Consider the following 10,897-nt stretch of genomic DNA (forward strand, 5'->3'; position numbering starts at 1 on the left):
TTTTTTCTCATGGTGGTTAATTCTGAGTTATCTCACTACATTTGATATTTAAAAAATTAAAAGGTTGAAGTCATCATGTAAAAGTGAATGCTGCCAATTTCTGACATTTTAGTCCCTCATAAATATATTCCACCGTGTGGTCACGCTACAAAATGACTATCATTAGCACTGTCACACACTGCAGCTACAGGAGGCCCATGACTAATGCTTGGCTATCATCACCATCGGTGCAGGTCAAATTCTCATCATTTCTCAAACTGACCATGGAACCAATTTCCACCTCTCTCCAAGTCATAAAATTTGACAATTATCCTGACTTCATTAAAAATGCATAACAGGCTTCACCCACAATCACAGATTAATCAGAGGTATGTCTCACAGGTAAGATGTCAACCGGACCAAGAAATTACAGGAAAAATAGGTGTGATTTATTTCTTTTACACTAATGACACACGTGACAATTTCTGATTGAATGATTTTATGTGATCGGAGAAATCTAAGCAAATACTTGCCAACCTTGAACTGCAAACCAGGAGATTCAAAATGTTTAACTGAATATTATCCTGAGTAAAGCTAGCAATCAGCTTTGTATGGTTAAAAAAAAAAAAAAAAAACAGCTGTTGGGGAGAGTACAGTACCTTTACACAGATTTTAATTGAATTCTGCTCTTAGCTCTATTAGCTTCGTTTCAATTTTGACAAAATTCTATCCTGACAAATGAGACAGGGAACAATAATCTTATGTAGTTATGCTGGAATTGAGTCCTTGCAGATTCCGTGAAGGCCTGTGTGGATAACACTAGTTATTTCATTTTTGTTCAGGACAAATCCAATAGATCTAAGAGAGTCTGTGCTGCAATGCAATGCACAAGAATTCCACTGTTCACTTGAAAGCAATAAACTTACTGAATGTACCGTGCATTCTTCTGACATAGTGAAAAGATTTTTTGTGCAGGGGAGAGGAATCTGGAGGGGTTGGTTCAGTTCATTTCATGCATTAATGAGCTCATAAGATGAGAATTTTGGAGAAACTGCTGTAAGGTAGATAAAAATATGTGTTGCAATTGCTAAAATTATTCAAAATACAATAAACTATTACAGATGTTTTGATTCTTGAGATTAAAACTGAAGTAGATATCACTGTGAAATTAGAGCTCGGCTACTTTAAAAAAGGCAGAAGAAGCGACAAAGCAATTAAGAAAAATTCTTTACCACATTCAATTCTGTTTAAACAAAGTATTATGTCTTACAGTAAGTATCAGTCTACAGTAAAGTACACAAATGGTGATGGTGCCCTCATTTTGTCACCTGGATACTTTTATAAGAGTTTTCCTTGTAGCAAAAAGTAAAAAGCCTCGCTTCGCGAATCACTTGAATCGCAGCTGCAGTGAAAATAAGTCAATGTCTTTTCATCTCTGCTTGCCCATTTATCCCTAAGAATAAGAAAACGACCTCCAAATGGAAAAAAGAAAAGAATGTAAAAGTGTTTCTGAATAGCTATTTCATTTAAACCATGGTTATAACTTTAGGGCTGCAATTGCTTGACTGCCCACTTAAAAACCAACAAAGTCTGAATAAGCAATATAATGATATTATCTTGACTTTTGGGACATATAATTGCATTACAACTGAGCATAAGCACTGATACATGTCAATGCCATCCACGCAAATGCCACCATTCTGACATGGGTTTGACTGGCACTCATTAAGATTTACTTCACAAAACGACCCTCCAAACCCTGCAGCATATGTAGAAAGAAAGAAAGAAAAAAAAAAAAGCGTTATTTGAATCCTTTTTGGCTGGTTTTATTTCTCAGTCAATTAGGATCAGCATGACTTTGTTTTCACAAACAAAAGCTGGTTTTCAAAGCTCGTATTGATTCAAAGAACTTGCTGGGCACATGCAGACTCAGCTCACTGGATCATTTAATCATGTTTAATAAAAGGCAGTCATTGCCCTTCTGATTTATTACATTAAACAAGCCAAATCCAGTGATTTTTAAGATCAAAGTCAATCAATACACAAAGAGAACCGCATAAAACAAATAACATGCATCAGCGCACACATGTAAGCACACTCACGCGGGCCATTACAAAGAGGAAACATGCCAGTGTTTTAAGCACATTATTTCTGGTGCTACACAAGCTGTGTGTGGGTTAATGTCCCACTTATCTGCCACAGAGTAGTTGTTTGAGTGTACACAATGTTTCACACACAGTTATCCAAATGTAACGGTCTGAAGATGACCTTCACAATTAGAAATTTAGCAAAGATTAAAAGGACAAGGAATTTGTCTTACTGCAGGAAAAGAAGTTTATAAGTTTGCACAATAAAAGTCACGGGGTTAAAACGAAGAGAAACAGAAGAAAACAAACCCAGCTGCTGTGTTCTACAATCCTGAGTTAAATAACTTCATTCACTAAACTCTCTTAATGTAATGCCAGTGCAAAATGAAACATTTCCCAATCAACTTTCATGTTTTATTCATATAGAAATTACACATTTGCATGCAAAATCGACCAATCTGAGTTCATTCTCAGACCACGGATGGGTGTGCTTTAGCGTATGTACTAAATATTAGGTCAAAAAGTTGGCAGCGTGGGATAGTGAGTATAGTGAGGGGCATGAGTAACATGTTTTACAACACCTTAGGCTCAAAAGCATTAGATAATATGGATGCCAAGACTGTCGACAAGAAATATCTAAACAAAACAGCACCTCACAGCTTGACCTTGAGAAGTGTTTTAGGGAGAGCAGCTAGCTGCAGGTTGCTTGCATTTACATAAGAAATCACTCACGATACTTCACTGTGACATCTGCCGAGCATAAATGCAACGGGGGTAATGAAGTTACGGTTATTGATTAGGTTACATGGACTTTTATGTAACAACCATTCGTTTGCAGAGATAGAGGTGCTGCTGAGGACTAGTGTTGGCTGAATTATGACTGGTATGGCTAGCAAATGTTTATTATTCCAAGTACCCTAACTGCATCCAGAAAAAAAAAACTGCATGATTCCCCTTGTGTGTACTTACACAGCACCAAACTCACACACGCTACTGACTTGTAAGTCTCTGAAGCCTGGATAACCCTGGCAAGCTTCAGAGTATCTTAGAGATCAAGCCCCTTCCACTTACTCTTGTCTTATCCCTGTCACTTCTGGCAGCGACATGCTGTGATAACAGTGACATCCACATGGAAGGGAATCCAAGAGATTTGACTGACACACAAACAAAATTAAGTTTTTGGGTTTTTTTTTTAAGAAACCGTGACATCATCCTTTGAAAATCAGCATTTTTTTATCAGACAGTTTGGAACTTAAAAAACATAATGCATCAGTGTAGGTGCAAATTTTAATATATGATCTAAAAGAAGAAATTTTTCTGCAGTAAAGTAAGGCATGAAGTGATGATCTTTCTAATGAAATAATGATTTGCAGAGAACTGACATTTGCGAAGCTTAATTTACCAGTGAGTCAGTGGAGGCAATTTCATTTTTATGTAATTTTTTTCACTGTAAATATGTGGACAAATAAGCAGGCAAAACACAGATTTGTGTGCTTACTTTTAACCTGTTAAAAGACTTGCTCACCTCTTTCACATGTGCAAGAGAAATTCTGTCCATCCTTGGTCTTGGTGCATTTTAATGTATGTTCACTGCACATTCCAAACGAGCAAAGGTCAATATCCAAAGAGCAATCTTTCCCCTTGAACCCTGAAACAATGCAAAAGCAAAAATCAGCAAAACCTTGAGGAATCAAGGCACAAGCATTGAATACATAAACACACAAAATGCAACACACCTTTATGGCTGCATGTTTTATTAGATAAAGACAGCTTTTATTCAGCAGATTAATGGACATATTGATTTTTCTCCTTGCAATCTACCTGCTATGCAGTATGCTAATTGAGTGAATCATTGACAGGGACCTACCACACCGGACTGATCTATATCACATTATCTACCCCTACACACGCACATCTGCATGTCACTGATAGATACCTCTGTCAATATCTACTGCTGCAAATAAAGAACAGACAGATTTGGAGACTGGTATGCATTAAACGTTTCCAAAAATAGATAAATATGAATGGGAAGAGTCTTAAAATAGATCACCTTTTAATATGGGCAAAACTAATATGGAGTAATACTGAAAAAATATGATAGTGCTAGTCTAGTTATATTTCCATCGCAAATATCTGTGTGAAGTTGCCGTCAGTTCTCTTGGATTGTGTAATGCATTTAGCTAGAAGTGGACTTCACTTTCTTTAGACTGTAACCTGAATCCAGACCAGCTTACTTTCCACCAGCACATCTGATGACCTTCCAACTACCCTTTTTCCCCATTAAATTATGTATTACCTTGGCTAGTTAATGGACAGCTATTGCCTCCAACAGAGTGTTTCAGAAGTGTTTAATAACCAATTGTGCATGCAGTTCACTCTGAGGTTAATGTTGCATGAAGGAATGTCACATTTACAGTGTCACCATCTCCAAGTGGGACTCCCTATCCTATCTGACACCTACTAGTGGCTCAGTCCTCAGATGAATGAAAAAAAATTATAAAAAATTTCTTCTGGTTTCAAAATTCATACCCACAAGATATTCTAATGAAACACGCATTTACATTGAGTAAGTTTTGGGTTTAGCCTTCATTAATGATCTGCTTGTTAGGTAACATGGTAGAGTACAAACTATACTCTCTGGCCACATTGTTAGGTATAACTGTTCAGAGCTATCTAATTAGCCAATCAATTACAAGGTAAGAATTCAATGCATTTAGGAACGTAGACATGGTCAAGAAGATCTGCTGAACGTCAAACCGAACATCGGAATCGAGAATAAAGGTGTATTAAATGACTTTGAACATGGCAAGGTTGTTGGAACCAGATGGGCAGAGCAGTTCAGAAACTGCTGATCTACTGGGATTTTATACACAGCCAGGTCTAAAGTTTACAGAGAATGGTCCAAAAAAAGAGCGGCAGTTCTCTTGGTGAAAGTGCCTTGTTCATGTCAGAGGACAGAGGTGAATGGTCAGGCTGCTAGGACAGGCAAAGTCACCCAAAGAACCATGCATTAGAACCAAGGTATGCAGAAGATCCTCACTGAGCACACAATCCACTGGGTGCCACTCCTGTGAGCTGATAACGGGAAACTGAGGCTACAATTCATACAGGCTCACCAAAACTGCACAACAGAAAATTAGAAAAAAGGTTGCCGTGTCTGGTAAGTGTCAGTTTCTGTTCAGACAACCAAATGGTAGGGTGTAAGCATAGATCCATTTTTGGCTTGTAGGCAGTGGTGTGTGGAATATTTTCTTGGCACAGATTGAGACCCTTAATACCAACTGATGATCTTTTAAACCACACCCATCCCTTTATGGTCACATTGTTTCCATCTTCCAATGGCTATTTGAAGCAGAATATCACGTCATGTCACAAAGCTCAAATCATCTCAAACTGCTTTCTTGAATAAGTTTGTTGTACTTAAATGTCAGGTACTAGCAAGGTGCATCCAACAAAGTGGTCACTGAGTTCATACACAATTCAATTCAGGTAATCTGCCATAACACCATTTAGCCTTTAGTTCATGTTAAATGTTAATAATCCAACTAGCTGCATTTGTATGAATCAGTTTAGGTCTTGCACATTTACACCTTGGTTTATTTTACAACATTCTCAATTCCTTAAAATTTGGTGCACTTTTTTTTTTTTTTTTTTTTTAAATTGGAACAGCGAGACGTCAGTGCTGTATTGCAATATTATTTTGCTATTTCTTCTTAACTAAAATATTATATCTTCAGAATGTGGGCAGTTGCTGAGTTAAACAAGTACCATCTTCACAGAACTTGGGAATCCCCCAGGAAATACAGCTGCGATCAACAAATGAGCACAACTGCCAATCAGTGTGTGTGTTTACCCATCTAGATGCACCTTAAACTTTTTTTTCTGTCTCTAAAAAAACCACATTTATAAGACTGGCCAGTCTTGATTGAATAATCTTTACAACTCTTCTAATCTAATTCTGTTTCATATACATTTGGAAAAAAAATTAAATACTGTCACCCAATTCAAGCTAAACTGGAAAACACATATATGATGGACTGTAGCTCCAAACAAGACAAGGTGGCAGGAATGGACTTGAACACAAACAGGAGATCTTGTCTGATTCTTTTTGTGTGCTTTTTGTAGTAGGAAGCATGTATGTTTGACAGATTATCTAATTAAATTTCTCACGGGATAAAGTGATCAAAAGCACCTGTCTGTAAATCTGTCAGTGAAATTATAACCGTAATGGAACCATTACTCACACACTGGTGTTCTGTTTTTGACAAAATCTAATTTGAGAAAAAGGCAGAAAATAATAAGATCAGATTATTTACAGTGATGCATTTTTTAATATCTGCAAGGCCATAAAATACACGTATAACAGGCGCTGTTTCAAGTTACTTTTAATTCAACTACATGTGTTTATTTATTTGTTTATTCAGCGCCTTGAGGCAACTGTGGTTGGGATTTGGTGCTTAAAAAAAAAATGAACCAAAATGACTTGAATTGCATATTGTATACAACTTTTCTACTATTTTATATATTAAGAAAAAAATGGGCAAAATGACCTACTGCTCGACACCAAAGTGTTTTTTCTTGTCCGGTCAGCACCTATGTTTTGCGGGATTTATTTTCAAATATTTATCTGTAAATCCTGTTTTGTGGATTGTGATTGTTTGCAGTTCAATGTGACATTGGGCGTGTTATGCCAAGCGGCCTGGCTGTGGCATTCTGACGCGCAATCAAGTAATGAATCAGTATTTTATTACCACTGCACTCGAAGGACTACAGCACCTCCCTCTCTCATGGACTGATTATGGACCCTTCTTATAACATTTGTTATAAATATGCTAAATGTGGAAAACCTGATTAAAGAACAAGCTCACACCTACAGTAAGCAGAAGCTGAATTACTGTATATGTGGACAAATCAGTGTTTTACAAAACAGGAAAGGCCGTATCTTTTTTCTGGGTTTACTGGCAATCAGTTTCAACCGTGGTTATAAAAAGTAAATTTTAAAATGCTAACAGTTATTTTTTGTAACCCCAATCTGCAATACCAATTTATAGTTGCCTCAGGTAGAACCTTTTTCTTGCATTGAAACTTTCTGAAGAACAAAGATCTCTGGTAACTTTGTGCATTTTAAACAAAAAAGTGAGAAGCAAAGAAAGAAGTTGGATGTAACTGCAAGAAATTTCAGCTATTCCCATGGTAAACGATAGAGAAAATTAATAGCATGATATTTTTATAAACATACTTAGTTATACACAAGTAGACGATACTTACCAGTTGGACAGTGACAAATGAAGTCATTTATCAGATCCATACATGAACCTCCATTTAGACAAGGCTGTGGCCAGCAATCATTTACATTTTCAGAGCAGATCCTTCCTGCAGGGGTTTATACAGTATTACAGGACAAAACAAAACACTTTAAATATGTCTCTACCACAGATGTGACTGTCAGCCTGCCAGTTTAACAATTATTCCAGTGAAGTCCAACACGTGACTCATATTTGCAACCAGAACAACAATCAGAACATATGCAGTACAAATTTCTGCTTATTGTCCTCGAATCACATCAATAAACCAGCACCTGGTTTTATTTCATGAGGCAGCTGATTACTTCTGATTCTAGCGGCTTAAAATGTGATTGAATGATTATGTGTTCAGCATGTTGCTGCTTGCGTGCATGCATAAATGCCGTAGCCCTGGTTTTAGTATCCTCAGGGCAAGAGTTAGGAACGGAATTGATTAAAGATTTTTACTGACAAATTTAAAGCTGCGCCAGGTCTGGCCTCTGGCAATATTTCAGCCCTCTTAGTTCTCGGTGAGCCAGAGAGCTCAGAGAACTAACAGCCAGACATCCTCGGGCACTGCTCGTCTATCTGCACGGCTGTCTATACCAAAGGTAATTGTACTTTCACCATCATGACCCCATACACTGGTAGGCACTCCCTTAATCATGTACTGTAAGGTACTCAGATAATTAAAGCATCTGCTGACTGTACCTGCACATACATTCTCTACTAGATATTGTATACCCAGTTCAATAGTAAATCAGCCACCCCCATTAGCTTAGCTAACTGATTTTACTTTAATTCACCGCTGTTTACACATTCACATCACTTGTAAATCAGGTTGGTACTGAATAAGTAATAGGTGAAGTAGCTTTAAAATTTTTTGTTTTTGTTTATCTCTTTATGCAAATAATTCAGGGACCACAGTGATGTATACTCTGAGAGCTGTTAGAGTGTTCAGATTATAAAACCACTGATGCGATATTCTTAATCTCTTGTATTGCTCTTTAGATACAGGTGATCCAACCGAATGTCAAACTAGCAAATGATGCAGTGAACGACGGTCAAGTTAAGGTTGATGTTTTCACACAGGAGTTTAGCTGCTCCTCTCTATTGACCTACCACAGCAGCTGCACCATCACTTGCAAAGCCAATAAGCCATGCACGTAGCATTTCTTCAGAGGCCCCTTAACAGCAAGGGTTTCTAACAGCAGTATATGAGACAGCAGCCCCAGTGCACAAGTGCAATTCAACAACTTGAAATGAGAAGCTGCAAATCTCTCCTTTGTAGGGAATTCTGATGTAGGTGATCAGGCGTGTGTTTGACACTCTGTAGGAATGTTTCTAGGATTTTTCCTCACACTCTGAATCTTTTTCATTTTTGTTATTTAGCTAACAGTTATTTTCACTCTGCAGTGCTTAGTGATATAATGAAAAGTTGGAATGGAACCGGATACACGTGGGAAAAAAGTAATTCGGTGAAGGCAGCAAGATGTAGACCATATATAGATAAAGTGGGGGGAAAAAGATTAAGAAAACTCAAAGAAGTCCTGTGAAAAAGTAAGTACATCATTTGAGGACACTTTATTAGGCAACTTTATTAAAGCTGAAGTTTTGGCTGTTTGCTGGTCTTGTTAACACAAAGCTGCATGAATGGCTGATTCTTTGATTAAGTGATTCTTTGCTTTCTGCCACAGATTTGCTGCTGTGCTTGGGATCACTGCCCTGTTGTTTGGGTCGAGCCAATTTCTTTCAAGCTTTGGGTCTCGGACAGATGGCCTCACATTTGACCTTCTATTATTATAGAGGTGTTCACAATTACTAATGATCAGTCAGTAAAACACACTTCCTCATCCCCCCTTGCTGTTACTTACCATCTTAATTTACATGGATGCAGTAAGGGGGAACGTTTTTCACAGGACTGCAAAGAGTCATGTAAAAAATTTCTCTTTAACATGACTGCCTATAAAATTTTAATTTTATTGCTTTACTCATTAAAAATTATGATAAACTTGCTAATTATATGTTCCATAATTAGCACACTAAAAACTGCTCGAGAACCTCATATTCCTGTCACTGGTACTATTAATGATTGTAAACAGCACTGCATTCACATCAGATGGTCTCATACCCTCAAATCCTGGGGGACAGTGGCACCGATAATCACTGATTAGGTCCACACAGGTGGCACCATTTAAACAAGGGAGGCTGTGGCACTCATTTATTTCCACTTCGCAAAGCGGTCCTTCGAATCCAAGCATGCAACGGCAGGTGAAGTTATACTGCTGGTCCAGACAAAAACCATGTTCAGAGCAGCGGTGGTCAACACAGTAATCAATGTCCTCTTCACAGTAGATGCCTGTGTATCCTCTAGGACAAAGGCAGCTAGCAACAGATCAAAGAGAATCTCTTAATACTGTATAGAGTTAGAAGAATTCTTTCAAGCCTGAAGGAAAAGAGCAGTAAATGTAACAGCTTTTACAATCATTGACATTCTGGTGGCAGAACAGCCCCAAGACCATCAGGATTTGAACACTAACCTGTAACCATCAATCTCATCCATACAAGTGCCTCCATTTTGACACCCATGTTCAATACAGTCGTTGACATTTACGCGGCAGTCCTGCCCAGACCATCCAGGGGTACAGATGCATCGATAAGCATTGCTGTTATTTAACACACAGCGTCCTCCAAAGGCACAAGGCTGTTGATTGGAAATAGATGTTTTTAGATACACAAATCATGAAACAAGATATGCTCTTTCATGTGCAACTCTTTTATTTTGTATGATATTTTAAATGGGGCTGAGCTTATTCAGATTAAAGAAAATATAACCATCTTTTTTTTCTCCGAATCATTTCTTGCCCCTGGATCCCTGAAAATGAGCTTCATTAAAATAGCACGACAAAGTCATGAATACTGATTCATGCTTTATACTGGGGTCACTCGGGATTCCATGTAGCAGCTACATGTCATACAAGACAAGATCAATGGTCACTGAAGGCTAAACCTCCCGAGAGGAAATAAAAGTACACCTGCCAGCATGTGGATGCCACCGGGGAAAAACAAAGGGGCAGGGGAAAAGCTTGCTTGTGGAAAGGTCTATAATACAGGCATCATGGCACTTCTGTACAAGGGCCAACACAAGCATTGCTACACAGTGAGCGATCATCTCCATCTGTCATCTGAAGCACTTTCTCTGTTTACGCATACATAATATACACATACAAACATATACATCCAAATCAGGTGGCCTTTTCAGTTCTGTAAATGTGCAAACGTTGTTCATGCCAAAGACAATTCCAGCGTTGCTTTCCTCCAACATAATTTCTTATGTACTATATATGGAAACTGCATTTAAAAAAAAAAAAAATCTAAGATTTACTACACTGTTAACTAACTGTTAACATTATGCTTTTTATTGTTTTTATTTTTCGCACAGCGAATGTCACCAGCGCAGCCGCAACATCCGATGATTGCTATGTTTAGGGATTTTCACTTGGTGCCAATCTTCTATTCATAAAAGAAAACCATTATGAAAGAATATTC

The 10,897-nt window shown here is 37.8% G+C and overlaps 1 long non-coding RNA gene across 1 annotated transcript; it reads right to left on the reverse strand.

Annotated features, from left to right (window-relative positions):
- Positions 1-7,333: 7,333 nt before the first annotated feature.
- On the reverse strand, positions 7,334-10,015 carry LOC146655770 (uncharacterized). The gene is made up of 3 exons (XR_014914358.1): positions 9,889-10,015; positions 9,480-9,733; positions 7,334-7,439 (listed from the first exon to the last, which is right to left on the reverse strand). It is a non-coding gene; the product is annotated as an uncharacterized LOC146655770 (long non-coding RNA).
- Between the last annotated feature and the right edge of the window lie 882 nt (positions 10,016-10,897).

The sequence above is a fragment of the Rhamphochromis longiceps genome, linkage group LG13 (assembly GCF_057381845.1).
Source record: "Rhamphochromis longiceps isolate RC_006_pf linkage group LG13, R_longiceps_female_GT1.1, whole genome shotgun sequence".
NCBI classification, from domain to species: Eukaryota; Metazoa; Chordata; class Actinopteri; order Cichliformes; family Cichlidae; genus Rhamphochromis; species Rhamphochromis longiceps.